Source organism: Vulpes lagopus, chromosome 12, assembly GCF_018345385.1.
Source record: "Vulpes lagopus strain Blue_001 chromosome 12, ASM1834538v1, whole genome shotgun sequence".
In the NCBI taxonomy this organism is placed as follows: domain Eukaryota; kingdom Metazoa; phylum Chordata; class Mammalia; order Carnivora; family Canidae; genus Vulpes; species Vulpes lagopus.
In genome coordinates, this window is record NC_054835.1 from 14,356,633 (window position 1) to 14,365,219 (window position 8,587).

An 8,587-nucleotide genomic window follows, 5' to 3' on the forward strand; every position below is an offset into this window, starting at 1 on the left:
AAATATCAGGAAGGGAGACAGAACATGAAAGACTCCTAACTCTGGGAAACGAACTAGGGGTGGTGGAAGGGGAGGAGGGCGGGGGGTGGGGGGCAATGGGTGACGGGCACTGAGGGGACACTTGACAGGATGAGCACTGGGTGTTATTCTGTATGTTGGTAAATTGAACACCAATAAAAATTAATTTATTAAAAAAAATAAAATAATAAAATAATAAAATAAAAAGTCCTGCCAACATTTCAGATCACTTCTATATCCAAAACGTCACAAACATCATTATTTTTCATTCTGTGTCTGACTGTTCTATTACATGCCTTTCAGCTGTTGGCTCTTGCTTTCAGTCTCTTATTTCCTTGTGTATCTGCCTGTCTTTGTGTCTGTGCTCAAAACTGTGCTTGAAAATATGATTAAGAAAAATAATTTGAAGTTGATATTATTTTCCTACAGATAAGATTTTTAAATTTTTCTTTTCCTGGGACACCTGAGTGGCTCAGCGTTTGAACATCTGACTTCTGTTCAGGGTGTGACCCCAGTGTCCAGGAACAAGTCCCACATAGAGCTCCTTGAGGGGAGCCTACTTATCCCTCTGCTTGTATCTCTGCCTATCTCTCATGAATAAATAAATAAAATCTTTAAAAAAAATTTTTCTTTTACTTAGTACTTGGAGTCACTAGCAATCTGGCATTATCCAAATTCAGTGCTTGAGATTCTCTGGACCTCTGATGACTCAAACCCAGGCTGTAGCATGTGTGTAGTTCTTTCTTTCTGGCCGAATCTAACTCTAAGGGGATGTTTTAGGATTGCTGCCCAAGGTGGTATTTGTTTATTCTTTGTAAACAAGACTTATTTCCCAAGACCTTTGCATATAGATATTAATATTGGAGCAATTATCCAGGTTCATCTCAACAAGCTGTCTTGGGATTGCCTCCCCAGTGTCACTCCAAAACTGATAAGTAGCTCTGATGTGGCTCCAGTTCAGTCCCTTCTTTTTTGAGCTTAGGACGAATTCTCAGTTCTCAGATCCTCCATCCTCTTCAGGGCATCCATAGCTGCCATTCTGTCCCCTCTTCTGCATGGACTGCTTATCCAGAAGCCAATTCCTGTGCCTCTCACCTTTAGCCAAAAATACAAATCATCAAGTTCTATTCAGAAAGCAATGTCCTAGGATCTTTTATATTCTGGTTGGATCTTCATCTTATCTAGGAAGAAACTGAGAGCAGCACAGTAGTACAATGGGTAAGGTCTGCACATCACAGGCTCACATCTCTCTCCTTTTCCTCCTTTCTTATCTTTTCTTTACCTTTTCTCTCTCAAACATACAAATTTTGATAGTCTTCATATAATCTAGTTCCTTAACAGCTGAAGGTAATTAGAAATATCTGTGATTTTTTAGCACTCTACAGTTTTCAAAGTGCTTTCATATGTTCTGTCATACGCGATTCTCAACCCTGCATGAAAGGTTTCATGAGTGGGATGAGGAAGCTCAGGGAGGTTGCACGTCTTCCTCCAGGTCCTGCAGCTAGGGAGCAACACAGGAGGTACCAAAGGACAGTTTTCCAGCATCAGGGATGGAATACTTTTCCATACCACCCCTCCACTCCTCTCCTCACTGCAGAGGGGTTTGTGTCTCTAAGGCAGTCTGACTACACAAGTGTTCAGAACCCACTGAGTCTTACAGCTCGGAGCAGCATTTTCTGCACAATGGGAATCACCAGGTGACTGCTAAGAAGGACTTGGTTCTCAAAACAGAATCAGTATTTCCGAGAAGGGAGCGAGAAAATCAGCTTTTGTTTTAAAGTATCACAGGTGATTCTGATAGACTTGCCTTGAGGGCTACAAAACAAAGATGTCATTCCCTCTTCATGTCCTCTGACTTTGTGTAGCCCTCTTCCATGCCTCCTTTGTTCCCCTTACCAGTTCCCTCAGGGGCCCTGAATCCAGGCAACAAGTTGTGGAAGGAAATAGTTTCTGATGAGGTCCAAGGAGGTGGAAGACCTCTGTCTCCATGGTAGAAACTGAGGTGGTAGCTGGTGTGCTCAGGGTTGGGACCACTCAGTCACAGTGGTGTTCTTTTCCATTCTTAGGCCATTTAGAGATGGGAGAGGTCTTGGTGTGGTCTCTAGAACGAGTCCATCAGTTCTCATTCTCTGAAACTCTGCTTTCCTAAGAAGCAAGCAGCATCACCCGCCCGCCTTGCTAACTTCTTGTTTCCAGGTTTTCTACCTCCTCCCAGATCTAGGCTACCAAGGCAAACACTTGGCTTGGAACTCCTGGTCAAAGCCTCATCCTTGCCACAAAATCACTCCATGACCTTGGACGGATCTCTTCAGTTAAAACCTTTCCTTAAGTACCAGGAGAATAAATTATCTCATTCATGGTGTTGAACCATAGGTGAATTATACAGTAACAAAATAGCAAATGTGGGAAGCTATATATACAAAAAGTCTCTAGAGCTTCTACTAAGAATTACTGCCATTTTCACTCAAGTGCCAAAGAACTACCACCTAATTACTCTATTTTTTGGAATCTTAGAGTTCAAAGAGATCATAACTTCACCTACTCCACTAATTGCTTGCATCAGCTCTGAAATGACCACTTAGTCCACTACATCATGCAGCCCATTCAAATGCCTTCTGTGTTGGGGAATCACCTCCCCTGCCACCTCTCTTCATTGACACAACACTCAAGTCTTTTGGGAGACAGCCTGGATATCCATGTCTCTCTTTTATTTTCTAGCTCCTGACCTGACCAATCCATATCCCTTGTATGGGAAGTCCATAATCCTCCTTCTCTCTTCTCTCTCTCTCTCTCCTCTCTCCTCTTTCCTCTCTCCTCTCTCTCTCTGTCAACCATATAGACAGCACCAAAGGGCCAGGCTCAGATGAGTCTTCCCTAGAGCATCCTGGATCATTCCCTGCAGACACAGGTGGCCTGAGACTCCTCCTGTCTGTGTGGTAGGCAGAATGGAGGAGCAACTAGGCCCCTGATGTCTCTTTCTCCTGACAAAAGTAGGGTTTCCTACTTTAGGGGGATTAAGAGATAATCATAAGCTTGGGAAAATGTTAAAGAATAAGACTCCCTTTGTAATGCCCATAACAGCTCATCCATTGACATATGGATTTAAGTTTGGAAAAGTGCTTCCTCCTCCAGCATTTGAGCTCCTCTCTAAACCCATAGTGAAGTAGACATCATTTACTCTTATATAATGTCTGGGGGAGCAGTTAAGGCATGGAGTAGAAAGGGGTAATCAAATCCCACCTCCACAAGTTACTGGTTGAACAACATTGGGAAACTCATTAACCTTTTACATCTTGGTTATCTCATCTATAAAATGGAGAAATAGAAACTAATAGTGTTATTTGTGGAATAAATATAAGATCTATATAAAGTACTCAACATGTTGTCTTACAAAAGCTAATCTAAATTTCACTAGGCGGGATGAGCACTGGGTGTAATGCTATATGCTGGCAAATTGAACTCTAATAAAAAAAATAAATAAAATCCCTGGGTAATATAAAAAAATAAAAATAAATAAATTTCATCTAAAAATAAGCATGATTTTCATTTAGCTTTTGTTTCTTAAAAACTTTCAATAGGTTGATAATAGAATTTTTACCTCTGTAATATTTCAGTTTTCCATTTGGAATCTGGTTTATCTATTGATTTATCAAATTTTTAAATATGCCTCCCTGGAGAATTCGAAGATCATGCCTGATTTTTTTTATTGGAGTTCAATTCGCCAATATGTAGCATAATACCCATTGCTCATCCTGCCAAGTGCCCCCCTCAGTGCCTGTCACCCAGTCATCCCCACCCACCCACCTCCCTTCCACTATCCCTTGTTCGCTTCCCAAAGTTAGGAATCTCTTGTGTTCTGTCATCCTCGCTGATATTTTCACTCATTTTCTCTCCTTGCCCTTTCACTATTTTTTATATTCCCCAAATGAATGAGACCATATAATGTTTGTCCTTTCCCAATTGACTTATCTCACTCAGCATAATACCCTCCAGTTCCATCCACATCGAAGCAAATGGTGGGTATTTGTTGTTTCTAATGGCTGAGTAATATTCCATTGTACACATAGACCACATCTTCTGTATCCATTCATCTTTCGATGGACACCGAGGCTCCTTCCACAGTTTGGCTATTGTGGACATTGCTGCTATACACATCGGGGTGCAGGTGTCCCAGCGTTTCACTGCATCTGTATCTTTCGGGTAAATCCCCAGCAGTGCAATTACTGAATTGTAGGGCAGTTCTATTTTTAACTCTCTGAGGAACCTCCACACAGTTTTCTAGAGTGGCTGCACCAGTTCACATTCCCACCAACAGTGCAAGAGGGTTCTCCTTTCTCCACATCCTCTCCAACATTTGTTGTTTCCTGTCTTGTTAATTTTCCCCATTCTCACTGGTGTGAGGTGGTATCTCATTGTGGTTTGGATTTGTATTTCCCTGATGGCAAGTGATGCAGAGCATTTTCTCATGTGCATGTTGGCCATGTCCATGTCTTCCTCTGTGAGATTTCTGTTCATGTTTTGCCCATTTCATGATTGGATTGTTTGTTTCTTTGGTGTTGAGTTTAATAAGTTCTTTGTAGATCTTGGAAACTAGCCCTTTATCTGATATGTCATTTGCAAATATCTTCTCCCATTCTGTAGGTTGTCTTTTAGTTTTGTTGACTGTTTCTTTTGCTGTGCAAAAGCTTCTTATCTTGATGAGGTAAGAATAGTTCATTTTTGCTTTTGTTTCCCTTGCCTTCATAGATGTATCTAGCAAGAAGTTGCTGTGGCCAAGTTCAAAAAAGGGTGTTGCCTGTGTTCTCCTCTAGGATTTTGATGGATTCTTGTCTCACATTTAGATATTTCATCCATTTTGAGTTTATTTTTGTGTATGGTGTAAGAGAATGGGCTAGTTTCATTCTTCTGCGTGTGGCTGTCCAATTTTCCCAACACCATTTATTGAAGAAACTGTGTTTTTTTCCAGTGGATATAGTCTTTCCTGCTTTGTCGTATATTAGTTGAACATAGAGTTGAGGGCCCATTTCTGGGTTCTCTATTCTGTTCCATTGATCTATGTGTCTGTTTTTGTGCCAGTACCACACTGTCTTGATGATCACAGGTTTGTAGTACAACTTGAAATCTGGCATTGTGATGCCCCTGGCTCTGGTTTTCTTTTTCAATATTCCTCTGGCTATTCAGGGTCTTTTCTGATTCCACACAAATCTTAAGATTATTTGTTCCAACTCTCTGAAGAAAGTCCATGTTATTTTGATAGGGACTGCATTGAATGTGTAAATTGCCGTGGGTAGCATTGACATTTCACAATACTAATTCTTCCAATCCATGAGCATGGAATATTTTTCCATATGTGTCTTCCCCAATTTCTTTCAAAGTGTTCTGTAGTTTTTAGGGTATAGATCCTTTACCTCTTTGGTTAGGTTTATTCCCAGGTATCTTATGCTTTTGGGTGCAACTGTAAATGGGATTGACTCCTTAATTTCTCTTTCTTCAGTTTCATTGTTAGTGTATAGAAATGCCACTGATTTCTGGGCATTGATTTTGTATCCTGCCACAGTGCCGAATTGCTGTATGAGTTCTAGCAATCTTAGGGTGGAGTCTTTTGGGTTTTCTATGTACAGTATCATGTCATCTGCAAAGAGGGAGAGTTTGACTTCTTCTTTACCAATTTGGATGCCTTTTATTTCTTTTTTGTTGCCTGATTGCTGAGGCGAGGACTTCTAGTACATTGTTCAATAGCAGTGGTGAGAGTGGACATCCTTGTCGTGTTCCTGATCTTAGGGGAAAGGCTCCCAGTGTTTCCCCATTGAAAATGATATTTTCATGCCTGATTTTTATTAACATATTAATACATAGATCAATTTATTTATAAGTTTCACATTAGATTTTAGCCTTATTATTTCTGATTACTGTATACATTAATAATAAGCAATATTTGTTGAGTGCTCACTGCATGCAAACTCTGTGTTAAGTGGTTTACTATTTAATTTTCTTCACTCCTGAACCATTTTTCAAATAAAGAAATGGAATCTTAAAGAGCTCAGCTAAATGGCCTGAGGTTTCACAGCTAGTAAGAGGCAGCACCCACACTGAATTCTAGTGTCTGACTACATAATCTTAATCACTGCAGTGTATACTTATGAGAGTACCACTAGCTTTGTGTCTATTCATTGTGTGATTAGCCACTTTACTTAAATCTCTTTTTACTTCAAATGGCATTTTAATTGATTGTCTTAGGTTTCCCAGATAGATCATTCTATTAACAAATAATGATAATTTTTTTCACTTACAATATTTGTCCTTATCTCCCTCCTCTGTCCAATTGTATAATATCTATTTCCTATAATGCTTATGCCTATTTTAAATATCATTTAAATCTATGCAATATCAAAACCATGACAAGCTAATCTTTAAGTATTTCAAGAATATTGTAAACTGATAGGGTTTAAAGTAAGACATAGACATTACTTCTATAATATTGAGTATGTCAGATTAAAAGTTCCTGGGAAGACTACGTTGCCTAAAGATTTTTCATGTTATGCTTTTCTTTGTTATTACTTCATTGTTCACATTTTAATTTTTTATAGATTTTTAAAATTTATTCATGAAAGACACACACAGAGAGAGGCAGAGACACAGGCAGAGGGAGAAACAGGCTCCATGCAAGGAGCCCAATGTGGGACTTGATCCCAGGACCCCAGGATCATGCCCTGGGCCAAAGGCAGAGGCTCAGCCACTGAGCCACCCAGGCGTCCCAATTTGTTCACATTTTTAAAATTATAAAATTTAGTCTAAGATATTGTTAATGCTAAGAAAATAGTTGATTTTACTTATCTGAATGTCCTTACTCAATACTCAATTAGTAAATGTTGGTACTAATCTTGCAGGCAATTGGGGAAATGCATGGAAGCAACCAGAGTGAGGCCACGGAGTTCCCACTCCTGGGGATCTCAGAGAGTCCTAAAGAGCAGCAGATCTTGTTCTGGATGCTCTTGTCCATGTACCTGGTCACAGTGGTGGGAAATGTGCTCATCATTCTGGCCATTGGCTCTGACTCCCACCTACACACTCCCATGTATTTATTCTTAGCCAACCTCTCCTTCACAGACCTCTTCTTTGTCACCAATACAATACCCAAGACATTAGTGAGCCTCCAGTCTCAGAACCAAGCCATCTCCTATGCAGGAGATGTCTGACACAGCTCTACTTCCTGGTCTCCTTGGTGACCCTGGACAACTTCATCTTGGCCACAATGGCATATGACCGCTATGTAGCCATCTGCCGCCCCCTCCACTACACCACAGCCAAGAGCCCTGGACTCTGTATTTTGCTCCTCGCCTTGTGCTGGGCACTTTCTGCCCTCTGTGGCCTTTTCCTCATGCTCTTCATGACCAAGGTGACATTCTGTGGATCCCGGAAGATCCACTACATCTTCTGTTAGATGTATATCCTGCTGAGGCTTGCATGTTCCAACACCCAGACCATTCACACAGTGCAGATTACCACAGGCTGCTTCATCTTCTTCACCCCCCTAGGAATCATGATCATGTCCTATGTCTGGATTGTCAGAGCCATCCTCCGAATACCCTCAGCCTCTAGCAAGTACAAAGCTTTCTCCACCTGTGCCTCCCATTTGGCTGTAGTCTCCCTCTTCTATGGGACACTTTGTATGGTAAATCTGCAGCCTCTCCAAACCTACTCCATGAAGGACTCAGTAGCCACAGTGATGTATGCTGTGGTGACCCTCATGATGAACCTTTTCATCTACAGCCTGAGGAACAAGGACATGCATGGGCCTCTGGGAAGACTGTTCCTAGGGAAAGCTTTCCGGAGGTTGACATGAGGTAATTCGGGGAATTGAAGTAGAGACTGTATAACTTCACACCACATAATCCTGCATTTGCCTCATCTCCACTTAAGTCAGTAAGGTAAAGCAATTTTAAGTGTGTTCCTCAAAAAAATCTCTAAATATATTATTTAAATATGATATAAATACAGGAAAAAACTTATAGGCTCATCATCATGAAAGGAAATCTTGGCAGGTCTTTCTTGACAATTGGTGGCTCAAGTGGACAGAAGAATGGTGAAAATATGGAAGAACCTGAACAGCATGGTTGATGTGCTTGATCTGGACTTATATGACATTTACATGCAGGGATTAGAAATAGAATATTTTTCTTAGGCATATATGGAACATTTGTGGCAATTATTAGGTACTAGGACACACACACACACAAAGCCTCAAGAAATATCAAGGAATAGAATCTGATCATAATTTAGTTAATTTGGATGTTAATGACAAAAAGGCAAATAGAGAATCCCAAATTGTGGAGATTGGGAGGCAAAATGCTCGCTAATTTAAGATTAGAAATGAGGGATCCCTGGGTGGCGCAGCGGTTTGGCGCCTGCCTTTGGCCCAGGGCGCGATCCTGGAGACCCGGGATCGAATCCCACGTCGGGCTCCCGGTGCATGGAGCCTGCTTCTCCCTCTGCCTGTGTCTCTGCCTCTCTCTCTCTCTCTCTCTGTGACTATCATAAATAAATAAAAATTTAAAAAAAAAAAATATTT

At 40.8% G+C, this 8,587-nt stretch overlaps 1 pseudogene; it reads left to right on the forward strand.

The window, feature by feature from the left end:
* Nucleotides 1–6,917: 6,917 nt before the first annotated feature.
* LOC121472608 lies at nucleotides 6,918–7,861 on the forward strand (annotated as a pseudogene).
* The last annotated feature ends 726 nt before the right edge of the window (nucleotides 7,862–8,587 follow it).